At 49.0% G+C, this 27,328-nt stretch overlaps 1 protein-coding gene and 1 long non-coding RNA gene across 4 annotated transcripts in view; both read left to right on the forward strand.

Annotated features, from left to right (window-relative positions):
* Positions 1-17,214, forward strand: part of LOC148428415 (uncharacterized) — a 70,791-nt gene extending 53,577 nt beyond the window's left edge. Inside the window, exon 4 of one of the 2 annotated variants that reach the window (XR_015864746.1) lies at positions 17,067-17,214. This is a non-coding gene — a long non-coding RNA (uncharacterized LOC148428415). The remainder of the gene's footprint in view (positions 1-17,066) is intronic. The other variant, XR_015864745.1, reaches the window with a different exon arrangement.
* Positions 17,215-18,599: 1,385 nt separating this feature from the next.
* The window catches only part of plxna2 (plexin A2), a 130,310-nt gene continuing 121,581 nt past the window's right edge, over positions 18,600-27,328 (forward strand). Inside the window, exon 1 of one of the 2 annotated variants that reach the window (XM_088407633.1) lies at positions 18,600-18,676. The gene's annotated coding sequence lies outside the window, so the exon portion shown is untranslated. Of the gene's footprint in view, positions 18,677-19,310; positions 19,904-27,328 lie in introns of those variants that run through there. The other variant, XM_088407630.1, reaches the window with a different exon arrangement.

The raw sequence follows: 27,328 nt of genomic DNA on the forward strand, positions 1-27,328 counted from the left end.
GGACCGGTACCGGGCCGCGGACCGGCAGTTGGGGACCTCTGCTTTAACCGGCGCACACATTTCCAGACCTTGCCACCTTTAATTGAATCAGATGGAGACATCGTAACTTTTACACGATCATCGCGACTCGAGGAATATTCCTACGTTAGAACAAAGTCGAACGTTGGTTCGGCCTGCTCACTTCTTTTATCAAAAATAATGCCGTAAAACCTGCCGCTGTTAGCTGCTAGAATGTTAAACGCTCACCTCTACCGAGCGCAAAGTCGCCTTGCTCTCGAAAATGTATTTGCGGAGTTATTACCGTCCAAGTCCGCAGAAGTTGCAGCGTTCACGCGTTCAACTGCGCGCTTTGATATTTTGTTTGTTCCTATTGATCTTTCCCCGGCGTTTTATCTCGAGAGCACAACAAATGGCATCCAAGGTCAGCCGCGAAGCATTCGCTTTGTGTCCACCCTGCCTTTCTGTCCTCGTCTATTTGTCGTCCTCCGGCTAACCGGCCCGCCTCAGCTTTTTCGATCCGTCTGCCTCAGTTAAGGAGAAGAAAAAAAAAAAGACAAAAAATCAGCCGACGCTGCGTCTTATCTGTCATGCTGCTCTAATCTCCCGTGAGCCGCTGAAGAGGAAGCGGCAGAGAGGCCGTCGTTGTCCGGGGATGTGAACTCACAACCTTTTCAATTTCACCCCGCCCGCCTCAAAGCCCTTCCGCCCGGACCGGCTCACGTCCCGGACAAAGGTGCCATTTGCTTTTCATTTTCTCCATGATAAGAGAGGAGAGCCGCCATTGTATATTGTAATGCTCCTTCACCTCTCTGACATCGGCAGAATTGCCGGCGCGGGCGGCAAAATCGATACAGATTAAAAGCAAATACCAAAAAAAAACCGGAGCGGCGGTGAAGAGGCGGTTCGGGGCAAGGGCTCGCCTCCGCGCTTTGACTTTCTGCCGAGCGGACGATAAGAAGGGGAGAGCGCCAAGCGGCCGGACATATTCTCTCATTCCAGGTACGACTCCTAAACCCTTTAAAGGCATGGTATGAATTGTTGCAGTTGAGAATAGGAATGCAGTTTGCTTGTTGGCCTTGAGATGGTGCTGGTGTGTAGGTGATGAGTGCAGAGAGAGACACCTTTTTAGGATGTTTGATTTGTGTGTTTTTATTTGACATTTCCATTGATCCAGGAGTCGTTGGCAAGTCCACGGGAGCAACATTTCTTTTTTTGATGAGAGCACGTACGTTTAGTTTGGGGTCATGCAAAGCGCTACCTGCTACCTGTCAATGTTAAAGTGCTAATGGCATGCTATGTTACATACTGTAGGTGTTTTTAGGTGAAGACCTAGCTATTTTCTATATTATGTTTTTTAGTTCTCGTTTCTTCTTTACGTGATATATTTTGATTATTATGCACTAATGTCATTCTAGCATGTATTTGTTTTAATGCATTTTTATAATTTCATAATAATCATCCCAAGGGTTTAGGAGCATTTTTGGGGGCTTGGAAGGGATTAGGCTACATGTAAAAAGCGGCTTCTCCTTATGACAGCTTCACGTTACGAAATGACTTCCGAAACAAACTAATTTCGCGAGTGGAGGTTTCACCGTAATATAATTTTTGATATCAAAAACGACTGCAAAGTCATTTGTCAATAAGACCCCGAGCCATCTTGCCTCCCGCGCGTTCCCCGGCGCGATCGCTCCGGCATTCGCGAACGGCGCTTTAACTTTGGCTGCAATTACATTTGAAAGAAGATTGCAAGGAGGAAGAACAAGTGCGGGAATCGCATCTACCGCGCTCTTGATTTACGGGGCGCTGATCCATGGCGGGTGGGGTCAGCAGGCCAGCGAGACTGCATTGTGGCCGGCGTATTGCCGGCCCACCTGCCAATCAATAACCTATTTAATCAAATGTCACATTCTGTACCACCAGAGCAAATTGACACGCCGCAAGACGGCACCTTCACCTTCTGCGAGAGACTGATAAAAAGCAGCGGAATATTTTTACCTTACCCTCATCGCTGCCCCTCGCTCCATATATATTAATAGAAAAGGTATTTATTATTAAGCGTCTTCTCCAACCGTGAATTATGTCGGCGGAACCCCTCGAGAATTGAGAATTTGGAAACCTTGGTGATTAATACACTTTAAAATTCACAGAAATGGTGATGGAACAATTTCAGCTCCCTGGAGTGCGGCGCATATTTTGAGAACATGCGGCCATTCCCCTGGGTTATGCGTAGACTCTTTCTTATTAGGAAAAAATTGCTAGGTGCGTACGCCACTTTATCCTTTTGGATAAGATGACTTCTAGATGACTCCTCTCCAGCGCGTTTGCTTCACGGTTCCTTGAAAATTGACGGGTGGGAAGGCCCTCGCGCCAGGCCGTCCTTTGAAAATGAATCTCGCCAACCGATGGGGAGCGCCGCTAGCTAGCGCCCGATAGGTGTTTTGCTAAATGCCGGCAACAGGCGCTGCACAATCCAATTTGTGTTTTTGGGCGCCTGTAATTGCCCGTTGAACGTTGTTTCGTAAACACCTTCTAGACTCTACTGCGATTACACGACGTGAGCAAAAACCAACGACAGAAGGTAAAAGATGTCACAGTAAAATGTATTCGTTTGTTGTTCCTCTTCTCGATCTTCTGAAGCATAATATTTTACGCGTCGCTGATACGAAAATAAATGGCGACTTGATGTTGTTTCGGGCCTACGGATCGCACTTTTCGCTGACGAAAAGATCCTGCCGACGAAATCTCAAGACAACGAGATCTCTGGTAAAAACGAGACATCGCCGGCAAAATGGAAACACGGCGGGCGAAGGCGTCCAAAGTGTTAAGCGATCGAGTTTCGCTGAATAAACGGGTCAGTGGACGACGATTCCTATTCCGACGTCAAAAACGTTCCCTCCGATGGATGAGTTGATTTGAAAGTACGCGTCCCCGTCCAAATCAGGCGTCCAGGAGTCAGGGGCGCAGGCAGATGTATTTTGAAGTTGCTTTTACTCTTAACGATTGCTGATGCGATTGGTTTGAGCTCTTTTTTCTCACGTGTACACTAATAAGCGAGTAACCGGAGGAAGAAAATGTGCCTCCGCCGCCAACTACTCGAGGATCGGCTTCGGCCATTTATTTCCGTTCCCGTTTTTGAGACGCGCCGCTCCGGAATCTTAGTTATGGCCGACTATCGCCGGCACCCGGAGGCTCAAACTGTTTTGCGCAGCAGAGTAAACGCTCGGAGAGGGGTAACGATGCACCGCATCTCCGACCGGCCTCGCTTTTTAAGCGGCCTTTATCAATCTTTCCGAGTGGCGCCCTAGGGGAAATGCTGGCATTTCACCGTTCAGTAAAACGCCTCCTCAAAGGTTTCTCCGCGCGGCGCTTGGGAGGTGGCGCCGCCACGTCCGGCCACAGCGACGCACTTGACTTTTCTTTCTTTAAATTCTTACTTTCTCAAAGATGGTGTCGCCCGGCTGACATCTGAAGGTGACCGGCGACATCTGGCCTTTTTTTTTTCTTTTTTTTTTTTTTTTTTTTCTGTTCGACGCCCCGGCCCCGGCCCCGGCCCCGGCCCCGGCCCCGTCGCAGTCAATAAGCCATTTAATCCGGTCGCCGAGCCGAGTCGATGCGAGCGATGTGGCGTCTGGGGCTTACGGTCGACAGAGCGAGACTTCTGCCCGGGCCTGATAAAAAGCCTTCATTTCCTTCAGCTCCTTTGTCTTCTCTTTGGGGCACGCGGAAAAGAGCTCTCGGCTTTTTTTCAATCGCGATGCCTCTCTCTAATGAGCCGCTTTAATCCTGGCCGCCCGCCGCCTCCCGGCGTGACAGAAATGCGCTCGATTAGGGGATTACTCGCATTTTCGTATTCGTGTACTCATTTTTCAACACAGGCGTTCCGCGGGAGTTTTGGATGTTCTGACAACGGCGTGTCACGCCAACGCTGACGTCACCGCTTCGGGGGATTGATCGGGGGAAGCGTCCCGAACCGGCTCGCTCGCGTGGATACCGTAATTGTAAAACGCGCCCGGGATAAGATGCGCCTTTCGTTTTGGGCTCGAATTCTGGAATTTTCGATGTAACCGTTTAGAACATGCGCCGACACTGGTGACAATGTAAAAAAAACTATAGTAAAGCAGAACAAATAAGATCAAAAAAACTCGACCTGTGCTCTGAGAAATACGGTAATCTGATGAGATATCCATCTCGTACCGTGGGATCTGCGTCTCGTTCGTCCCTGCTGATTACGGCTCAAATCCATCATATCGCCAAGCAAATAAAGACACAGACTGGAGTCTATATATATATATAATATAGTGTCTCAGTGGGCAGCGGTATTGACCCGCGATGCAGGATGATGGCATCTTATCAAATTCAAGGCGCGTGGATTGTTCGACAGGTAGAAATGTCATTCCATGAAAGTTTTACTGCTCACCTTTCACGTTTGCAAGTCGCCCTCCATATTCAAAGCATTAACTGTATTGACTTAACAAGGTGCTGTTCACACTTTAATGAAATGATTGCCTCCAGACATTTATGGCTTATCTGTGTGGCGAGGGTGGTTTCAGGACAGGCTGTTATTTCAGCCGGAAAGTTGGCGGCAGGATACCGGCGTTCGGCTTGTGGTCTCACGAGAATTGGAAAATTAGTAAGAGCGTACGTGTATAGTCATTCGAGTTGCAATGCTCATTTTGTCCGGGTGTTTGTTTGGTCGGGAGTTACTCAGGTAATATTTAACACAGTAATGACACATTGTCGTCGGCTAAAATGACTGACTTCTTGCGGTGATTCTCATCATCTTGCACGCGCTCACAGAAGTAATATCACCTACACGTGAATAAATTAACATTTGAATTAGCCATGTGCGCATTGTTAATGTGAATACAGTTGCAATAAATTCATATTTTTTTCATGTTTTTAAATGTTTATACAGTATATATATATATTTGATAAGCTTATTAACTCATCGCGTTTCATAAAAGTGTCAAACTGCCAAAATGAGCTAGCTGCAACTCTACAGAAGGTGCTGCTGGGCCAAGGAAGAAGCTTTTGCATTTTGCTAAGGTTCTGCATAAAGGTGCGGGGTCGGAGGATCCGCAAATTTATCACGGTCTTTAGCTCGCGTAAACCGGCACGGCGGACGTATTAGTTTTTGGCCTTTTCCTCCGACGGAGCAAGATAGCATCCTCGCGGCTCGGTAGCTCGGCGAGCGCGGTCGTGGGCCGAGGTCCGGGGGGTGTCGGGGAGCGCCAGAGGGGCTTTTCCGGACGCGGCCACAAAGCGTCTGGGTAAACGCGCTCGGACAGACGAGGCTCCCGAGGGCGCGCCGACATTTCCCGGGGACGATGCGGGACGTCGGTGACGGGGAACCACCCCCCCCCCCCCCCCCCCCGACGCCCCCGCCCCCCGGCTCTGCGACAATCCGTTCAACTCTTGTGCCTCTGCGCTAATTTCCTTCCTGCCGCCGAGCGCTGCAATACCCGCCTCACATTTCGCTGCGTCGCAGGTCAAAAGCTTTGACAAAGTTTCCCAGGAGCCAGCCGGGTGAAGGACGGCGACGCCGTAGGCTTCACCGGGGGGGTGGATGATTAAACACGGAAGCAAAGTGCACTTCCTCAACTGTCAGAAAAGTTGAAAGCGCAAGGGACTCCGGGAGGATATTTGGAGACTTAGGTCTCGGAATGGAAGGTTATTGCTTTCTGCGATCCCCGCGCGGCCTTGCTCGCGACACGGTAACATGGCGCCGTTTTGCACGACTTCCTACATTCGTTGTTTTACGCAGACCTTTCTTCAGGGACGCTGATACGTTTCAGTTTTGTTGACTCAACTATTTGCCATTTTTAGATGATGCATTTAGACTGAGACGTCTGCTTCAGTTTAGAAAATCTGGAAACGCCTTACGAATTGAAACACATTAAAAGGGGAAGAAATTCAGGCGCCCTTGAAAAGGCAGTTGTAAGTCGAATGTCATTTTGGATCAGAAAATAACATTCGGGTCATCAAGCTGACTGAGAAAATACCAAGATGTGTAAAGTTGTTGTTAGAGAGTTGTCAATATAAGAGAGCGGAGAAAAGGTAAAAACCCCGAGTGAAAACAATCTTTTGCAAAAGAGGGAGCGAGCACCAAGGTCCTCCGGGGTTTTCGCTCTCTTCTCTTTTCCCATTGGACCTATTCGATAAGAGGAAGGGTTGTTACCGTGCGCTCTCCTGACACGTCTTTTGCGTTACCGCACCATTAATTTCCCTCCTGTTTATCTATAAAATACATCCCTCATCTTAATGTCATATTTCAATTGTGCAATACTATATTATCTTTACTTATTTGATCTTATATCTAATAGTTTAATCCTTTTAGTACGCCTAGCCACGGGAATGACAATGAAGGATAAGCGCAAACGATCCGGTACCGGGGCAAATGATGACCAACCAACTTTAAATCATATATATGATAAAACGTTCTTGTTTTTTAACATTTTATTCAGCCTATCATTCCAGAAGAATTTTTTTCTGGGCCAGTTAGAAATGAATCTGCAAAAAAGGACATTTTTAGAAAATGAAAAAGAGCCGAATTCCAGCGAGATATATTTAACGCTCGCCTGTATATCATGGTTGAGCAACATCTGAGGCCAGCGTGGTGGCACGCATGTATCGACACGCCGCACATGACGGGTGAGTCGCCCCCCCTCGCTCTCCGGGGGAGGTGCGAACTTGCCGGCGTCCCGTCACTGGCAATCAGGCGCCGTACCTTGACGAGAGACCGACCCCCGCCGCTTGATTGAGCGCCATACTAATGCCGAACGACGGCCGCCAAGTCCGCGGGCGAAGAGGCGCGAAGGCTGCCGGCGCCGAGACGCGTCGGCCGCGTGTGCGGGCGCGCGGAAATGATCCCTGCTCATCTGTACCCTTTCCGAATAACGGCGGGGCCCTTGGAACGGCCTGCCTGCTGCGGCTTGTGATTTAGGAGAGAGCGAATAGGTTCCGGGCGAGGAAAAGAAAAGTCTGAGCTCACCTACGGAAAATCGCTTGTCCCTTAACCCGAGTCGCTTTTGGATCGATCAAATCGCGGGTCCGATTTCGAACGTCCCCGAAAATTGGACGCCGGCCAGCGTCCCGGAGCGAATATCCGGGCGAGGACGCGATCCAAAGACTTTGCGAGGACGCTTCCTCTCGATTGCGTCGGCGCAAAAAGCCACCCTTGCCTCCTACCGTCGACGGGAGGACCCGCTCCCGATCGACTTTCTCGGCGCGGTCGGCCAGACGCGATTGACTTTGGGGGGTCTGCCCGCGACGCCGGCTTGAAAGCATCCAATCAAATCAAGGCGGTCATTTGCTTTCCGGCCCACGCCTCGCTAAAGCCTGTTAAGTTGATCCAATTAGCGCCCCGCGTCACCCCGCGGCACCCCGCCGCGGCGGACGCTAAGTGGCCGGGAAGACTTCCCGGCGGAGGCTTTTCTGTCACGCGGGATTTCGCTTTGATCCTCCGCTTTGATTGCTCCACTTTCCCGCGCCGGCGGGAGGCCGAGAGCCGGCCCCTCCCGACCGCCGGGATGGCCGGGACGGCCGATCGCGCCGCGGGGCCCCGGGCTCGCCGCCCGCCGCGTCGGCGATAGACCGCAGTCTGGCCTTTCGCTTCCGAGCGGGAACCCGCGCGGAAAGACCCGCGTCTTGATTGGCGCGAGCGGCACCGGACGGCGCCTGACCGCGCTCGTTAATGGGAACCCGCTTGAGGAGGCCGCGGGCTACCACGGGGACCGCAAACGCGGCGCAAACGCGGCCCCTCGACGAGCACTTTTGGAAAACGGAAAAGCAAACAGTCCGGGCTTTTCCCTCTGGCGTTCACGGGCGCGCGCGGCCAACAAAGTCTGGCCTTCACGGGCGTCCATCAGACGGTCCCCGCCGACCGATGTTCCCGCAGCAAAAGAAAAGAGCAGCGTTTTGTCTTTCGGCATGTTTGCACCCATCTGGTCCAGGTCACTTCACCTAATAGAGCCAAAGAGGGGGCCCCGGGGCCGGCGCCTTTCCCAAGCGCCGCCTTTTGTGGCGGGCGGGGGCGGGCGCGCACCCACACAGGAGCGGCTTAACCTTTCGCCCGTTAACGCACTTGATGTTCGCGTGGCGCTCGCGACAAGGCGCTCCGTATCCTAGAAGGGGCGCCTAAAAGCCTTGGCTTTTCTCAAAAGCCCGCCGCGCCGCGGGCCTTTCAACCCGGCGAGCCTTAAGTCGCCACGTTTTGGGGGGGAGCACCTTTGAAATATAAGGGCAGGCCTACTTATGATGAAACGATATTACGTTGGGGGGCGGTGGCGGAGGAGGAGCTTGTATTGCTGCATTTCCCCTAATGCCCCTCAAGCTCCCATAGGCGCATGCCAACAATTCCACATTTTTCCTTTACGGCCCATCGATCGGCAGTTTTCATTTTTTAAAAATAAAAGACCTTACTCAGAGAGTGTAAGATTTCCATGACGGACGGCAGGAGGTGCCGGCGGCGCCGCGTTTCCCGCTGTTCGTCGAACAAACGTGGCCGCCTCCGGAGAAGCGCCACCCCCCCATGTCACATCATTTTATGACAACTTGACCTAGAATTGTATTTCCGACATAGCGTTGGGCGTTAAGAACACATTCACTTGCGCATTTTTTGACATGTGCATTCACTGAACGTATTCCTTTTTCAGGAAAAACACTCCATCTCACATAATCGCGATGCGAATTCTTCCATTTTTACCTCTGCGGTTCCGTTAGAAGTGTATTTTTTACAATTACAGTTCTGAAATGTCGATATGCTACAAATGCTCCAATTTGAAGCCATTCGTATGGAGACCAAGCGCAAAAACGGACAGTTTTTCTCAAGGAAATTGCAATTTTATCAAACAGATCCAGAAAGAGTTTTTAAATGAACATATTTTAAGGTATTTGCTTGCAATGTCATGTAAAAAAGGAAAAGTTGAATATTGATTTGAATCCTAATTCATTCTTTCAAACTCAATATGTCCTGGCATTGGCAGGAATGTATTCTCATGTATTTTAAGCGTCCATATATTAAAGAAGCTGGAGAATTGGCATCGAAAAAAGACACTGGGAAGCTGAAATTTTACCCAAATTGAGACGTGGAATTTCAACGCGGTGTAATCACACGAGGAGGACGGCGCCATCCCTCGTCACAATGACGTAGAATTGCCCAAGTCTTTGATCTTTATTTGAAAGGCTTTTCACATCGATAGGGAAAGCGAGGAAGCTGAAATTTCACCCGGATGAAGACCGCATGTCAAATGTCAACATGGTTTTCCCACACTCGCACACCCTTTGACCAAAACACCGCAAGAACGACGTGGAAGAAAATGAGCCAAAAATGCTCCCGCTACCACACAAGCTTTCATGTTGCCAGGTGGAGAAAAGCACAATTCCTTCCACAACAGTTTGATTTCTGTCTAATGAAGCTGCGCACGCATTCGCAGGCATGCCGTCAAGCAATTTCAATTCACAGTACGCCGACGTAATAAACAGCCGGGTCCCGGCCGCCGCCCATTTGAAACCGGGGCGGCTTCGCGCGTCTCCCGGCGGGGGGTTAATAGGCAAGACGAGGCGTCGCCCGGGGAGGCCCGTGTCCGAAGCGCTCCGTCTCAACTCGCTCGTCGCGGGCCGCCAAGTAACACCGAACGTACGCACGATCCGTTTAGGCGCCGGCTTTCCTCCTGGGACGCTTTTTCTTTTTTCCTCGCGAGTAATACCAAGCATCCTTCCCGCCTGGACAAAATTCTCCGGTCTCCGATATTTAGGTAACACATCTCCGGGAATTTTAGTCAAGACGCGGACGGTGTCCCGTCGATGACTTTGTCCGACGTTGACAAGCGCTGACGTTCCGAGACGTAAAATTGTCCGCGTCTTGACGGTCAACGGTCACGTTTCTTTAAGTCCTTCTCGAAACGGACCTTCTTCGACACCGATGATCAACCTTTTCGGTTGATTTTGGAATCTGGGGATGGAAATTAAAACGTGATCTCAAAAATCAGCAAAATAAGCAAAAGATGAATCGATTGCATTCTGCGGTGTATTCTGTTTAAGTGCGGCAACCGCTCAAGTGCTATTGTGCCATATCAGGTCCGAATATGACTTGTTTTTGTTGTTGTTGTTGTGGGAAACGATGCAGTGAAACTTGGGATACCCTCTGGACGACGACGACAACAATGGCATCTTCTCCTGGCCAGGAAATGCAAGACAGAAGTTTTTTAATTCTGCAATCAAAGGCGTTTTTTCGTCGGTTCGAGCTCAACGATACTTTATACTTAATGCATCGTCGTCATCGTCGTTGTCGTCGACGACGACGACGAAGATGGCGACGACGACCGCGACAGCCGTGACCATAACCATGAAGACGGCGACGGCCACGACGAAGACCGCGACAATGACTACCAAGATGACTGCGGAGACGGCCACGGCCAAGACAACGATGACAAAGATAACGACGATGGCGACGAGGAGGACGCGGATGACGACCGCGACGTCAACCGTGGCGACGCCGCCGCCAATATATAGAATTCCGGTATCTACGCTGCGATCGTTTGCGCGCGGGCCCGTTTGTCATCATTTGAAGGGCATTCCATTTAACGTCAGTTAATAGCTGTCTTTTGATTCTTTCGTTGCCGCGTTTGGAGTGTATGGATTGGATTTAGCGTTGGTAAATAAGGGGATTAGCGCCCCCATTGTCAATTTCCTATGGCCCGAGGCTGGCTTCCTCTCCCGAGACGTAGATGAGCCGTGATTAATTAGTCACAAAGCTTTGCGTCGCGCCGCATCCCAAAAAGAAAGCGCAAATGTTTGTCGGCGCTCGCTAAATCTCATTTACATAGAGGAAAATGCGTTGAATGCGTTCATGAATGACTCGCGTCCGATTCGTGTCCAACAGCCTGGCGCGGCCTTAAAGTTTTAGGTTTTTGCGCCTTGCTCCCATAAAGGACGCTTCAGAATTGGAGCACGTATCGGCGAAACAAAATCTTCTGGTTCGCTTCATCCGGGCGTGGGACGGCGCGTGCCGAAAATGCCGTTTCATACCTTCAACGTACCTTTCGATTTTTTGTCTTTACAGAAATATAATCGCGCTTGACTGTTGCTATATATATATATGGAATGCAGGAAATGCAACCTGGATTGTATACTTTTCAACAAAGAAGGAGTGGTCAGAAAAGCCCAGCATTGGGACAAACACAAATCAAAGCGCGCTTGTTCCCACAATAGCAGCGGAACGGCCGGCCGGCCGGACAGTGGCTTATTTCCATGTCAAGTCCAAGCACCTCAATTACCAGGTGATTTTTTCCCGTCATTTCTTTGCCCGCCGCAGCTGCTTGATCATCGGGCGCTCCGCCTCTTGGGCTCGTTTGCTTCCAAAATTCGACCCGCCTTTTTTTTTTTTTTTCACGGCGGACGTTTTCGGCCAAGGGTTGTAAATTGCGTTCTAATGATGGGCCGTTTTGCCGAATGCTACCATGTAACTTTTAGAGAAAATAGCCACGATGAGCCAAAATAGGCGTCATTATCTTCCGTGTCCGGCTTCTCCGGCGGAGATGGAAATGAAATAACAGGGGAAGTTAATATCTATGTTTGGCCATGTGTGAAAGTTACATCTTCTAATCCCACTTGTCAATAATTGCAGCGATACCGTAACAGCGTTTCAAATCCGATGGTGCAGTTTAAAATGGAGATACCATTTTTGGCCAATGCTCTTTGGTGGCCTTTCTTGAGAGTTTTCTCACATTTTATTTATGAATTTACTTATTGCTGGTCCGACATCCGACCGTCGCCGTAGCCCTGCCCACCCCCTTAGGTCCTCGTCAGTCCGCCGTTTTGTTCACACGGAAAATTGTCATTGTCCATCCATCCGGCTGGTTAGCAGCTTTCCATTTTTGACCCGACTCGGGCTTTGTGATGTGTCACGTCAAAGGAAAACAGTACCAAAAAAAAAGCACTCGGAGGCTAAAATATTGCATGGATTGTCAATCCGTGACAGTACAGGACCTGTGCTGCAAACGGGAGGTCCAGAGGTACACCCCATTGGTGTCCAATTTAGCCAATTTTGACTCCCTTGGTGTTTTTTTTTGGCATGGCTGTGTGTGATGGCGTTTTATTTCATTTTATTTTTTTGTGGGGGCGGGGGGGCTCATTGTGTTGAATACCACCGGCAAATGACTTTTATTCACGCAGCCTATCATTTCAACACCTATTATTCAGACTCCAGGGCTTATACGGTTCATGCGGTCGCTCATTTATTCCACCGGCATAAAAAAAACAAAGAGAAAACAAAAGCAAGCGAGGTGTGCGGCACCCCCCATCGCCACTCTCAGCTTTGAGGCGCCAGCACTTGTTTGTGTAATTGCCTTAATGCTAGGAGAGGTGCGGGGCAACTTGTAGGAGATTGATTGAAGGATTTGGAGGGAGCCGGGGTCGCAGCCGGGGGGCCCGGCAAACAAATGTACCCGTCAGATGCTTGCTCAGGCGCGGACTCCTGCGCGTTTGCTCTCAAAGAAACATAAAAAGTCCTCCTCAAGTCGTCCGACACTTCACTTGTTCTTTACTTCTCCCGCTTGGCGGGCAAATCGAGCGCTACTATATTGTACGAGCGTTTACGGACGATAAGGCGCACCTTCAATCCATGGCCTATCTCAAAAGCGCTTTCATATATAAGGCGGACGGTGCAGTAGTGGCCGGGGTTGCGTTATGCATCCTCTAGGGGGAGCTGCGCCAAAGGGAACGTCGTCAAAACAATCAGATAAGTCGGTCGGACTTTATTACCGCATTTTCCCCCCACAAGGCGCACATTCAACAAATGGCCGATTTTAAAAGGGTTTTCAAACATAGGGCTCACTGCACCAGAGGCGCCTCGAACAGGAGCTACAGTGGTGGCTGGGCTGGCGTTAGGCATCCACTAGATGGCGCTGCGCTAAAGGGAATGAAAACAAAACGATGAAAAAGTCAGTCAAATAAAGATGATTTGTCTTGGAATGGCGGTGCATCCTAAAAACGCTAACTTAAAAATGGGATTTTCTTTGACAGCGTTGAAGGAAGATTGGGCCGCATAACGCGCAGGAACAATTATCCCACAATAATCACTGTAACAGCAAGTAGCAAGTGCAGCCAACGGCAGCCGGTGTTAGCTGAAGTTGTTACGGGCAAACCTTTGGAGCCACGTACCATATCCTTCAGCTACGCGAGCCGGCATCACGAGGAGACGAGTCGAAATCCGCTAACGTTAAACGTTTGGCGGAAGGGGTTATCGCCGACGCTGTCGGACTTCTCCTCCGTTCTCCGGCGGGCGGAATAAGCTGCCAGAGGTGTCGATCCGGAGTCCCGAGTGACGGCTTGAGAGCGGTGACTGACGCGGCGGCGGCGGCGGCGGCGGCCGCTCGCGACCTCCGATAAGGAAGCGACACGCGTGGAGAGTGTGCGCGGATGTCAAATCCCTGATTACTTTTGCTCCGGGAAGTCATTTAACGGGAGCCGGCCTGTGCCGCCTTCCTAATGGGAAAAGGCGCCAGGATAGCTAGGAGGCAATGGAGCTGCCAGTGCATTAGGGGGCCCAGCGCATTGCGGACGGTCCCTTCCAAAGGAGGCGGGGACGGGATTACGACTGTCCCGGGGACTGCGCACCCTTGGAAAGGAACTCCCATAAGCGTCACAGTGACCTTGGGAAGATCGGACCGTCCTCCAAGATGTGACGCTAGCTGAGCTCACGTGCGTGTCCACACCTTGCGTTTTTATACAGCGTGTTTGCAAAAGTGACACGGTGACGCCGACCCGATGAAGGTCCGTATTTGTCCGAGTGCAAGTCCACCTCCCTCATAAGTTTGCCCCCCCTCCCTTTTTTTAACTTCAATTTGGGGGAATTTTACAAAATTGCGATTACAAGTCTACCCACGATTTGAGTGCTTTCATAGATCGCGGCTGTCCAATTATCACACTTATTCTAAATACGATATTTTTCATCTGTCACTCTTGGTTTTATAGTATTGTTAACATATATATATATATATATATATATATATATATATATATATATATATATATATATATATATATATATAGTATAAGATTGTATATAATGAAAAGCTGAATGAAAGGAGCGTCCGGGCCGCTCTTCCTGCTGGGCTGGCGTAGTTGCGAGCAAGCGTCCTCCATGGTTTTCATCAACATTTCATTTCCATCCTCCAAACGCTGAGCGCAAGTCGCGCTCCGATGCACAGACGCGCCGGGTGTCCCCAACAAGCTGTTTTTTACGAATTACTGTTGCTGTAATTTGCCTCTGAAATTGCAGCTGGTAATAAGCAACATGACAACAAAAAAAGCACAAATGATGATCCGCTCATGCTGAGGCAAGTTCCGCGTTGATTTTCCTGCCTTATGTTACCGCCGACGTTGTCCATCTAAACATGAATACATTAAAAGAAAAAAACACAAAAAATAAACAAGAGCGTGAGATCTCTGCTAAAGCTCAAATTAGTTTTCTCTGAACCAGAACATTAGCATATAATGACCAAAGTCTCAAAGGGCTTCACAGATGAAAAGAAGTGTTTTAGATGGATGGATGGATGGATGGATGGATGGATGGATGGATAGATAGATGGATAGAATGATATCTCTGATGGATGGATAGATGGATAGCAGGCCTTTGGCCTTCTTGACATGATTCATCTTGGTCCACAGCCTGGATGGCGGGCCTAGGCCACACATTAGTCGGAGGACACGCGCCGCCCGCGTCCATTTTTTTCTTTTTCGGTGACATTTAATGAGTACGTGAGATTGCGAGGGTGACATTTCCCTCCGGACACCCGGAATCCCTCCCGTTTGAACTTGCGTATCAAAGGACGGGGCGGCCCCCGTTCGGAAGGCCAGGCGGGATTAAGGTACGGCGGCCATCGGACGCTGTGCTGCGGACGGGCCGGCGGGCGGGCACGCTTGCTAAATCCCCGTCTCGGAACGGGGGGGCTCTCCGGACGCGGCTAAGCCCTCATCGGTCTTTGTCTCCCACCAACGCCAACGCACCCCCGTCCCCCGAATACCTGCTAGATCAAGCGCGGCGGAGGCGTAACGTTGGATACGATTGCCTTGTCTCCCAACTCTCCTCTCCTCCCCTCCCCTCCCCTCCCCTCCCCTCTCCTCTCCGAAATGGAGTGAAGCAAACGACATGAGGTTGCACGTGACCACTTCTGAACCTTATGTGCCCTGCTTTTTTTTTTTAACTTGTTCATCTCGTAAAAGAAGAAGTACTTTCGTCCAAATAGGTCCGTTGTTGCTCATTCAAAACATAAAAATACATAGATCAAATGCACGTTTTGTAAATAACACATGCTAGATTAGCAAATGGGTAAGGAAAGACAAATATCCCGAGGAGGGAAAAGGGCCCCATGGGAATCTGCGGTCGTCCAACGACTGCACCGGAATCAAATGATGCCGTGGTGTCTAATTCCGGACGCTGGGCGCCAGCCGCCGAGCGATGTACGTTAAAACGCTCGTGAGGAGGAAGTCAAGATGACGTGTCAAATACTATGTGCGAACAGCTGACCTGTGAATGAAGTCAATTTCAAAGGAGATCTTCGACCTTTTGTTTGTTTTTGTAAGTCGTAGCGCTGAACAATGCTGTGCTCGCTGGTAAAAAAGATTTTGGGCGTATTGTAACATTCGTTGTTAGGCATGAGGAAGCCCGCGTTCTAATTTGCCGCCTTCGTTGACATGACTGCTGCTCTTCCACGTCGCCGTCGCGCCGTACGATCGCCGCCCGATCTAATGAAAGGCGGAAGGAAGTCTTCCCCATGACAGATGGAGCGCCGTTCCAAACGCGTCGGGAAGATGCGCCGATTCTCGGCTGATCGAGTCCATGTTCGCAACGTGAACAGAATGAGCAAAACGAGCAAACTCCCTGATCTCGAGCCTCGGTAATAGACGCGATTCCCAAAACGACGAAGGCCACGAAGGATAGCGGAGGTCGCTTATTCGTATGCGGGAGCTCCCCCCCATTTCGTTTTCCCAGTGCGACCGGGTAAAGAAAGGAACAAACATGCCTTGGACAATTTGCCGGTCCTTCATTTCCACTCCTCCGATTGGGTCCCGGGCTCCCGAGATGAGCGCCGGCGAAGAACGAGCGGCGCGCGGGAAAGAGCGGCGGCCGATCGGCTCGCCTCGCCGGCCGCTCGGCTTGTGGAGTGTGGAATCGGGCCTAATTAAAATACATTTATATTTATATTTTGGGAATGACGCTATCTGTATTACCAATGCGGCGCCGTTAGCTTCTTGCGCTCTACATCTGGGTCAAACTTGATTGTTGGCGTCCGGCTTTTATCGGTCCAGTCCTGTTGTTTGAGCCGCGCGAGCGCTAGAAGAACATTCCCTTCCAGCCGCGTTGGGGGGAATCTAATTTGGTTGGATTTCAGTCGGACTAACGCGTTTACATGTTCTTCGGCCGTCCCGGGCGCGCGTTGCGCACTTGATTTGATTTCCTGGCTGGCGGAGCATTAACCCCGGTTGCATTTTCCGCACGCAGCAAAACCACAAAACGCCGCTAGACCACTTTCAATTAGGACGGGGCGGAGGAATTTTATCCGTCGCTACGGTACGTCGCGCCGCCGCCGGCCGCGACTTTTCCGAAAGGGCCGCGCGTTGACGTGGTCACACAGCACGCCTCCGACGTAGCGCGGAAGCGAAGGCTCCGAAAACACTGCGCACAAGCGGACAAGAAGCGCATTGATTTCTTTTTTATTTCAATATCGATAAACTGACGTTTTAAATCAATTGAAATTGGAGTAAAGGAGAATCCCTCTTCTCGCGTGAACGCAATCGTTGCAAGCAGGCAAACGGGAGCGCTGTAGTCAATCGCTTTGTAGATTGAAAAACAGTGTCTGGATTTTTGGGGATAAAAATCACAACGTCTTTTTTGCGCCTTGCTCCCATAAACGACGCTTCAGAGTTGGAGCGCGAATAGCGTATCAAATATACAAAAAATTCAGCTCGCAAAAGAAAAATATTGTCTCTAGTGACGAGAAAATTTGAGATGTGAAAATTGACATTGTTGGCTTCCACCTTTCATTTGTACTCATTTCCTTTAGGCTGTCGCGTCTGACATCGTCGTTGGCACTCGAGCAATGACATCACACAGGAAGCAGTTCGCATGACCCCCAACTAAATGTACGTAAACTTACATGCTCAAAATAATTAGAAAAAGGATACATTATTGTACTTGTGAATGATTCCTGGATCACTGGAAATGTCAAATAAAAACGTAGAAATTAAACGACCCAAAAAGGTGTCGCTTTGCTGCACTTATCCCCAACGCACCAGCACCATCTCAAGGCAAACAAGTGAACTGCATTCATATTCTCAACTGCTAAAATTAATAGGATTGATTTAAAAGGTAGGGTTCGGGTTTTACGTGATATATTTTGATTATTATGCACTGATGTCATTGTAATATGTTTTTGTTGCCATTTTCGATGCATTTTTATCATCTAACAATATTCATTCAAAGGGTGCAGGAGCAATTTTGGGGGCTTGGAACGGATTAGGCTATTTCAAAAGCGGCTCTTCTTATGGCAGATTCACATTAGAAAATGACTGCTGAAACAAATTCATTTTGGAAGTAGAAGAGTGTATTGAAATACAGAGGTAAAAATGGAAGAATTGACATGGGAATAAAGTGACTTTCTTTTTTCGTCCTCCAAGAATGAAAACTTTGTGCACCGTGCCGTCATTGGCGCAAATGGAAGGCTTTTAGCTGCGCCTTATTCGACTTGCGGTGCTTCGCTTCACTTTCCTTGTCTCGGCGAATTTGCAACGTCTTGTGTGGCCGGCCCGGCCCGGCCCGGCCCGGCCCGGCCCGGCCCGGCCCGGCCCGGCCCGGCCCGGCCCGGCCCGGCCCGGCCCGGCCCGGCCCGGCCCGGCCCGTCTCTTCAATAGCAATCGAGTTATGTTGCCATCAAGCGAAGCGTGTCTCGCGGGCCGCCCGGGCCGGAATATCGTCTGCAGAGTCGCAATTTGATTACCGCCCGCCGTGGCGGAATTCCAATATGGACGCCCTCCAGCTATCGACCCCGTCTTTAGAAACGGGCGCTTGTTGTTGTTGCCCGGCGGGTCTGCGGTGCTTGCCGCGGTGGCCCGCTTCCTCCGTCGTCATCCGTTATTTACGCGTCAGAGAAAGAACTTTTTCAAAAATGCCCCTTGCAACACTTGCTAGATTACCGGATATAAATATATATATTTTTTTAATTTATTTTGCCGATGCGTCCGTAGTTCCCGCCGCCGTCTCCACGGTTACGCATTCCTCCCGGATGTGTAACACCTGCTTCCAATCGTCTCCTCCGGTCGGTCTCCCGCTGCATTTGACCACTTTTCTTTCTCGCTCCCTAGCGCGCCCGCAACGGATTTGGGAACTTTGTGTTGGCCGAGCTCATCCGAGGTGAGGATAACGATGATCTCGACGCGACGGACGGATGCACGGATATTGTGCATTTCGTGTCACGAGACTGAAACGATGCAAATTGTGCCCGATGAAGTTCCGAGGAGCAAGCGAAGAGAGCAAAAGCGGTTGTTGTCGCAGTCTACCGATAGATGGCAGTGTTCCTACACAAACCCGGCTGCGGAGAGGAGCGACCGACTGACTGACTGCACACGATCCTTTGGCTGCTTGAGACGTCTGCAGGTCTCGCTGGAATTTTGAAAGGTACTTGGATTTATTCTCGTCAATAGGAAACGATTGTTGACTAAGCGGTCGCCTTATCAAACCGCGCAATCGAATGCACGGAGCCAGTATTTGCTTCTCGAAGCGCGTTTCATGTGAGCGGCTCAGTTTGAGAGGGTGGACTGTTTACTTTTGGGTTTTCATTTTACATTCATTTGAATGATCTTGATGGAAACGCGCGCTATGTTTTTGAGGCGTCTGTGTCAAACTCGGGGCCCGCGTTTCGTTCAAGATGTCGTTTTCTTTTTTATTTTAAAATTGTTTTATAAATCCTCTCTTGGGCCAGATCAAACCCATCGGCGGGCCAGACGCGGCCCGCGGGCCTGACCTTTGATTGAAGCGATAGCTGTCAAAGTTGTGAAGGGCTGGTATTTTTCCTGTTTCCTTTTGAGGTTCCAACACACCCGATTCGTCCGCGGGAGCTTGAAAACGATTTGTCGCGTAAAACATGCGGGTCCTCGACGACCGGACTTCGACACCTTTGATTCCGATTGTTTCGCACTCATAATGGCGGAAGGCTGACTCCGAGGTGGCCCTCAACAAAGGGAACCTCGCTGCCGATCGTCTCTATCAACCCGCAAAGGCTTTTCCGATCGCGCGCAAACGTTGCGGAAAGCTCGCTCGCTCGCTCGCTCGCTCGGTTGATTCCGGCTGGAGGTTCGACGCCGCGCCGGGGGGCGTCGCGAGCGAGTGGGCGGCGGCTTGCTTTTTGCGCGCGCACCTCCTGGAGACGACGACGACGATGATGATGGTGATGATGATGATGATGATGATGATGGAGCCGCGCGTCCGAGCGGCTCCGGCTCAGTGTGGCACGATGCCCGCGCAGCAGCAGCAGCGGCAGCAGCAGCAGCGGCGGCGGCAGCAGCTGCAGCAGCTTGACGTCGCGTCCGCGTCCTCGTCCGCGTCCCCTTCCTTGCCACGACCACTTGTCCCTCCGCGCACCCGCTGACGGATTTGCCTCGTCGCCGTCCCTGTGAAGCCAATTTTTATTTATTTATTTTGTAACTTTGGTTTCCGCGCCTTGCATGAAGCTGAAAACAGGTGGAGGCGAGCTTCCGACAAGGAGACACTTTTGCTCGCGCTTTGGGGGACCTTTTAGTCGCCGGATGCACGCGGTCCCCGCGCCGGCATCGGCTCCCGCGTTCCGGGCTGGAGGAGGCGGATTCGGACACCGACACGGAATACCGGGCCACTCGGGATGACGAGGTGAATGAGCTTCTTTCCGTTTGGCGTTTTTACGTTCCGCGTCTCCAAAAAAGGGGAGGGGGGGGGTGCAATGTAACCTCCAAGCCTGCTGCAGCTTTACATTTTTGTGTGTGTGTGCGCGTGTCGAAGTTGGGCTGCCGCTGGCGTACGCTGAAAATGCAAAATGGTGTCATTTACTTCAAAAGAAAAATCCCAACAATTTGCAATTATTCTTTTCAACTAAAAACACCCTTCCTTTATGAAAATATGTCAATATTTTCTTACGTTCAGGTCAATTCCAAACGAATTAGGTAAACAATCATTTTTTAATTATTATTTTGCAATATAATAATAGTGTAAATATACTTTTAAAAATTAAAATCATAAATGTAATTTAACATATTTTTAATATAATCTTTTGAAAATACACGTGAAAATCGAGTCATTTTTTTAAAAAAATTGGCTCATTTGTTATCTTCATACCAGATTTTATTGATCAAAACAATCACACAACTAAAATACAGTCCCAATATTGATTTCTTTTCAAGAATCGGGCTTCATGTGACAAATGTGGGAAACCCGGTGTTTTTCGATGGAAACGTCCACATTTTGACATGCAACATACAACTTGGTCTTTCATTTTAACGTCATTTTTGTCATCTATTTCTTTGAATTCAGATAATACACGTAAAAACATAAATACGCCACGGCGCCGATGCTCATTTTGTTCGAACTTTACAATTGAAAATGGCATTATAAATGATAATGATTGTTGGCGCGGTCCATCAACATCCACCAATATAGCATATCATTTTCAGGCTGTATTTGATACATTACGTTTTAAAAAAAATGCCTGTCAATGAAAATGATCATTACGTTTTAAAAAAAATGCCTGTCAATGAAAATGATCAGGTGAATATTTTCCTTTGATAGTATCAGGTTCACCTGTTAGACGTTTGTCAGAAACTATACACGAAAAAAGGCCGAAAGACATTGTTTTCCAGCTCATGCGTGAGGACAACGGAGGAGGACTGCACAAGCGCAAATCTGCCGCGCTCTCGGAAACCTCTCTATTCGATTCGGCGCTCGCTAATCACATGAAGGTTCCTGCCCTAGAAAGAAAAACCCAGTGTACTTGTCCGTCTTGTCTACGTGTGTATGATTAGGACGTGCGGCAAAGCCTTCTGCGTGTCCAGACGTTCCGCAAGATATTTTGGAAATAATTGAAGCCATATCTGACCTTCTCACGGCCAAGTTCCGGACAGCGGCTTTCTCATAGCAAACGCTTTTTCATCGGAAGCGGAGCATCCCTTCTCACGCCAAAGCATTTCTTGATTGCTAGCGCTTGTATCGATTGTTGCGAATGTATAATCGCTTCTTTTTTCTTTTTTTTTTTTTTCTTCAATTATTCCCACGTTTCCCTTTACCCGACTGGCTGTCCGGGACCAAATCCGGTTTCTACCGGCGTACGGTGGCCATTTGCTACATTTGCCTTTTACGGGTTGGGCTCACGGCACCCAGGATAAAGCCCCGTTTAGTTTGTATCATTTTTCTTAGCCGCTGACTTTTGGCCAGACCCCCTCCGCATGGACCTCATCTGTCCTATTGAGAGGCGCTGCCTACAAATCTTCTGGCTGCGACGCCTCCAAAGAAAATCAAGCTTGTCTTCCCCGGAAAATTTGCCGCGCATTTGCATGAAAATAATGTACATCTGCTCGGGCTCGTGGCGAGCATATTAATCCTCCTGCCCGCGCGATCGAACCTTAGCCCGTCTTTGTGGACGCTCGCCGCTTTCTTTTCTCTTTTTTTTTACGCGACGTTACACAGGCCGCACATCATCATCATTATTTTAATACCCGTCTCACTGTGCGGCAGCAGTCGTGCGTGTTGGGGGGGGGGGGGGGTGCAAGTGATTGCGTTTAAGAGAACAAACCCAGCTTGCAGCGTTGCTTTGATTCTCATTTAGTTCAAGCTAATTACCATCACTCTTATCAGGGGAATCACGTACTGCGCAGACCCCACCTGGCCCAAGCCCTTTTGGTCAGCGCTTGAGATTTTCACTGCGGATTTTGTAAAGTATACAAGCAAAACAATGCGCGTATTTATTCGATGAGGGTAAACGGACTTGTAGGCTTGTCCCTCCACCGGACGTCCGTTTCCCTTGGGAATACCTTTGCTGCAATTCTAAGCCCATACGCACCATCCCGCCTCGCTACGCAATGTGATATCAACAGCGGCCGGAGGCGGCGCCAAAAAACAAAGATCAAGTCAAACAAAACTTTGACTCGATACAGCATTTATGCAAGTTCCAGGTTTGTCTCAAGTGGCGTTTCGAGAGCCGTCTTGGAAGATTCAAGCACCGTCATGACATGATTTTCCGCATGCACACGTGCACCTCGCAAATCCTGCACAGCGCAGGAACATGCGCTGCAGGATATTTGGCACTGTCATCCTCATTTGTATGTAGTTTCTTCCACTCCATCTACTGCATCATATGTTGAAAATGTCAGTCTATTACTTTATTAGTGCTTCAGTATCACTGACCTTATTGACCTACAACAGTTTTTTTATCGCCTACCTTTTTGGTACGTCTAGTATGCTTGGGGAAGTGAATAGAATAAGAATTTCGCTGTGCGGTGTTACTACGCATATGACAATAAAACCCTTGAATGTTAATTGGTAAAGCCTCGCGGTACGGTCCCCCATTCGCAACCTTGCTCGTCCCGGCTCAATTATGATGCTAACGTATCGCTTAGCTCTGGAGTGAGTCGTCGCCGCACCGCTGGGTGCCGCGTGGACACCCGGCAGCCCCCCCCCCCCCCCCCCCCCCCCCGCCCGCCCCCGCCCCTCAGGGCAGCCGGACTCACTGCTGTGTAACTTGAAAGATTTTGACAAGTGGCTGCGCATGGAGGCAGAATCCTTGACCTATATCCTAATGAATGAATACATCCGTAGCTATGTGTTTTTACCCCCCCCCCCCCCCCCCCCCAAACGCCGTCCAATTGCAGCCCCATTCTACCCCAACTGTCTTTCCCAGCACATGCAAGATAATGGCGCTTTTGTGTAATCGCCGACTGACTCACTCTGGCCTCAGATTTCGTTTCTGTCTTTGCTTTCTGCTTCAGCCAGCGTACAAATCGCCACGCGGGGGTTTGTTTTCACGTGACTGCCCCCCACCCCCACCCCCCCGTTGCGGTTTTCACCCCGATCCGCCGCCCAGCTGTCACAACGGTGCGTTGGGTTCCCGCTCTCCCTCGCAGCCTCGCCGCGTGCTGGTTTTGTCCAAAGGTCTCGCCTCGTTATTAGGCCGCGGAAAGGCTTATCGGGCTCAAAGCGCACCACTTCCCTTCGACGTCCCGCATATGCAGTGGTACCTCCACTGACGTCTCTTGTGACAACATTTTTGGATTACCTTTATTGACAAAGCCGGCGGCGCTCCCGAATGCTCACCCGCCCGCTGAAACAACACGTTCCGTTCCCTCGCTCGGCCCAACAGACGGCAGAATGCGTGGTGTAAAAGGAAGTGAAAGGAAGCGGGATAAGGACGTTATCGCGGGCTTGTTTTCAGCGCCGCCGTCGGGAAGCCTCAACACCCTCACAGTGCAAACACTGGTCCAAGTTCAATGTTTTCTCGACACCTTCGGGGCCCCGTGGGAGTGCTGGAGGCGGCATAAGCAAGTGCTTATTACCATCTTGAAGCTAGTGATGGGAAAACGAAACCTCAGGAACCGATTTTCTCTCCTGTAGCTGGCACTCTTGCTATAAAGCAGTGCTTTTCAATCGTTATAATTGTTCTTTCTCTGATCGGCTCTTGGCCAGGATATGCAAGATAGAAGTTTTTAAGTCTCTAATTAAAGACATTCAACCTCAGCAATACTTTGTTGTCCTTGTTGTCTATGCGACCGATCAAATTTAGACACATGTTCGCGGAACCGTCTTCTATAATCGTAGGGCGGAGAAGAACAATAAACATAAAATTAACATTAGCTACAGCTGACATTGTACAGATTCACATAGAAACACATATATAACACACTAGTTAGGGCTGTTGCGTCAGACATTCACGTTGTTAGCACGAGCAGTGACATCACACAGGAAGCACTTGGCATGACCCAACCTAAACTTAAGTAAACGCACATACTCAAACTCAATTTGAATAGAAAAATATATATTATTGGTCCTGTGGACTTGGAAACGATTCCTGGACCACTGGAAATGTCAAATAAAAATGTACAAATTAAACATCCTAAAAATGTCTCTCTCTGCACTCATCACCTACACACCAGCGCCATCTCAAGGCAAACAAGTGAACTGCATTCATATTCTCAACTGCTAAAATCGATATGATTAATTTCATGGGTTTAGGGGTGTTTTTGTATTCTTCTTCACATGATATATTTGGATTACTATGCACTAACTATGTATTTGTTACCGTTTTTAATGCGTTTCTTCAAATGTATTAATGGTCTTCCTTTAAATGGGGTTGCAAGCATTTTTGGAACGAATTAGGCTATTAACATGTAAAAAGAGGCTCTACTTGGTGTCACTGGAGACTGGGGTTGTTTTGTTTGTGGCAACTTGACAAGAAGTGAGCAAGGAAAAGAGAAAGGGGAGGGCTGGGGGGGGGCCGTGTTAGATGCCAAGGGGCAGCTGTCACGAGCAGATGATGGTGTGTGTGCGCGCGTGTGATTTGTGCATAGCTGTGTGCAATTGTGTTCATTTGAAATTAGATTTGTTTGACTGCGCGGCACATGTGTCTTCAGTAGATGTGTGTTGGAAGGCAACACAATGGTATTTGGATCGACCCCCCCCCCCCAACGGTGAGCATGCTCGTGCCCGCTCTTGTTGCCATGGTGACCGCATCAAGACAAGGCAGTTTGCTTAGCCCGGTGTCACATTTCTACAGAAAGAGTTGAATGTATGTGATGGAATAATTGGATTGCGTATATTTGTCATCGTATAAAAGTGCATTGTTGCATACCCATTGGGTAAACACAGACATAAACATTTCCTTATATGGTATTCCGCCTTTTTTGTAATAAAACAAAGAGGAGCCTTGGCTCTCTCTCCCTCTTTTGCGAAAGATGGTTTTCGACTCAGATTCTTGCCTTTTCTCCAGTCTCTTGATCAAAGTTCGACTGACTTATCTGATCGCTTTGTTGGCTTTCCCTTCAGTGCAGCTCCATCTAGTGGAAGCATAACGCAACCCCGGCAACTGCTGTAGCTTCTATTCTATGTGCCTTATAATGCGGTGCTCCATATGTATTAAAACCGTTTTAAAATTGGCCGGGCCGTTCATTGAAGGTGCGCTTATGGTGCGGAAAATATGGTAATTGTTTGAGCGACTCATCTGCTTGTCATTCCCTTGAGGGCAGCTCCAGCTAGTGGATGAATAAAGCAACCCCGGCCACAACTGTAGCTTCTATGCGCCTTATAATACGGTGCTGCCAATGTCTGTGTGGATGAGGCTATTTGTTTTCTGCCGGACAAACATTCGCCGCACGACTCCTTAGCAGGGGAAGTTACTGGTTTTTGTTTCGCCGCTCTTTGTTTCTCAGTGTCTCTTTCTGTTGAAAGCAAAGGCTTTGGACGCACGTGCTCGCTGAGGCAGCAGCGGGAGCTGGCCTAAATGCATTAAATACGGCGGCGGGAATGGCATGGAAAATCATTCCCTTACTGTGTCGTCCATGGCCGCTAAGATTTGAGTCACAACTTCTCACATTCAATAGATCAACAAACGTCGTCTTTTGCTTGACAATTAGGCTGTGTTGAATAGTACTGCCCGGAAATGCCCTTGTTGTTGTTTTCAACAAAGGAAACGCATCCATTTCACCAATATGTCTTCTTCTTCTCAGTAGTTGGTGTGATGCGGGGCAGCAGGTCGTGACCATTGCTGCTTTACTTGTGCGCATGCAACCGTTAGTGAGGCAGGGCACTCCCATGCACATTTTCAACTCTTTTGGGGTGTTTGGCTGTACTTGTGATGAACTGCATGTTCTTTGTGTACAAAAACTAAACTAAATGAATCTTGTCTTGAGCGGTTTTCAAAAATGTGTCTAGCTCTTCCATCCCCACAATAAAAACAAAAACAAACAAAAAAAACCCCATCTCAGAAACCCGATGCAGTCTCGCCGGGAAATGACCGCATTTGCATGTGTGTTGCTCTACTAGCAAGATAAAATCGTTTTGCGCATCAGCTCAACCCTTGGTGTGCCTTACTTAGCGCTACATACCGGTACATACATATATGATGCCAGCCAAATAAAATCCTCCCTGCTGATTGGCTCTCCAGTGGACTTCAGAGGTAGAACTGCTATTTGAAATATTTCTGGATATTCAAGTGTTAATGCTCATTCCCGACTTTTAGCCTAATGCAGCACCTACCGATGCTGTCGTACGGGATGGTTTATCGTACGGGATGGTTTTTATATATATATATATATATATATATATATATATATATATATATATATATATATATATATATATATATATATATATATATATATATCTATATATATCACACACACATACATAAATTGACAAAGGTGACAAATACATGGCCCCAACGACAAAGGTAACAACCACATGACCATAGCAACTGATAACAGAGGCGGCAGAGGAAAAAGGGCGGCCTGGGAACGCGAGAGCGAGTCGGACAGGAAGCGGACGGGAAGCCGGAGGGGAACACGGAGAACAGTGGCTCTCACAGTCACGTGGCGGAAACTCGCTTTGAAAGAAAACCGGGGCTCGGACTTGATGGATACGTACGTGCGCCTCAAGCCGTTCGACTCCCTTTTTCGTCGGACGACTATTCCAGATTTAGGCCTTAAAGGGAATGTGCGCAACCCCGCGAGAGCGCTCCTCTCCAAAACATTCACGAAGGTTAAAACAGGGGTGTCGAACTCATTTTATCGTGAGCCACGGTGTCGTTTTGGTTTCTGTCAGAGGGCCGAAAACACTGTTAACTCTGATCAATTTTCAGTTTGTCGCACACTTGTTTTGAAATCAGAGGTCAGCAAAAACAGTTCACAAAACTGTTGGGGTTTTTTTTTTTTTTTTTTACAAGTTGACGACAACTTGCAAGCTCGGTAGCCAGAAACTTCGTGGACCGCATAAAATGATGAGGCGGGCCGGATGTGATCCTCGGGCCTTGAGTTTGACACCTGTGATACATGATACGCAAAAGCAAGATATCGGCTCTTAATTATAACTGAACTGCTTGACTAACTTTTTTAGGTGAAGGAATTCCAAACGTTTGTCAAATTTGTCTAAATTTCATCTGTCACATAGACTACAAGTAAAACGCAGCCTTGCTGAGGTTTACTCAAAAACGCCTTGAATTAGCGAATAAAAAAAACTTCTATCTTGCATTTCTCGTTCCGACTTCTGGAAATGCGGTATCAATCTGACACGGAAGCTGGCGAGAAACGGTCCCAGTTTGCA

This window comes from Hippichthys cyanospilos, chromosome 2, assembly GCF_059441005.1.
Source record: "Hippichthys cyanospilos isolate Australia breed blue-spotted pipefish chromosome 2, RoL_Hcya_1.0, whole genome shotgun sequence".
NCBI classification, from domain to species: domain Eukaryota; kingdom Metazoa; phylum Chordata; class Actinopteri; order Syngnathiformes; family Syngnathidae; genus Hippichthys; species Hippichthys cyanospilos.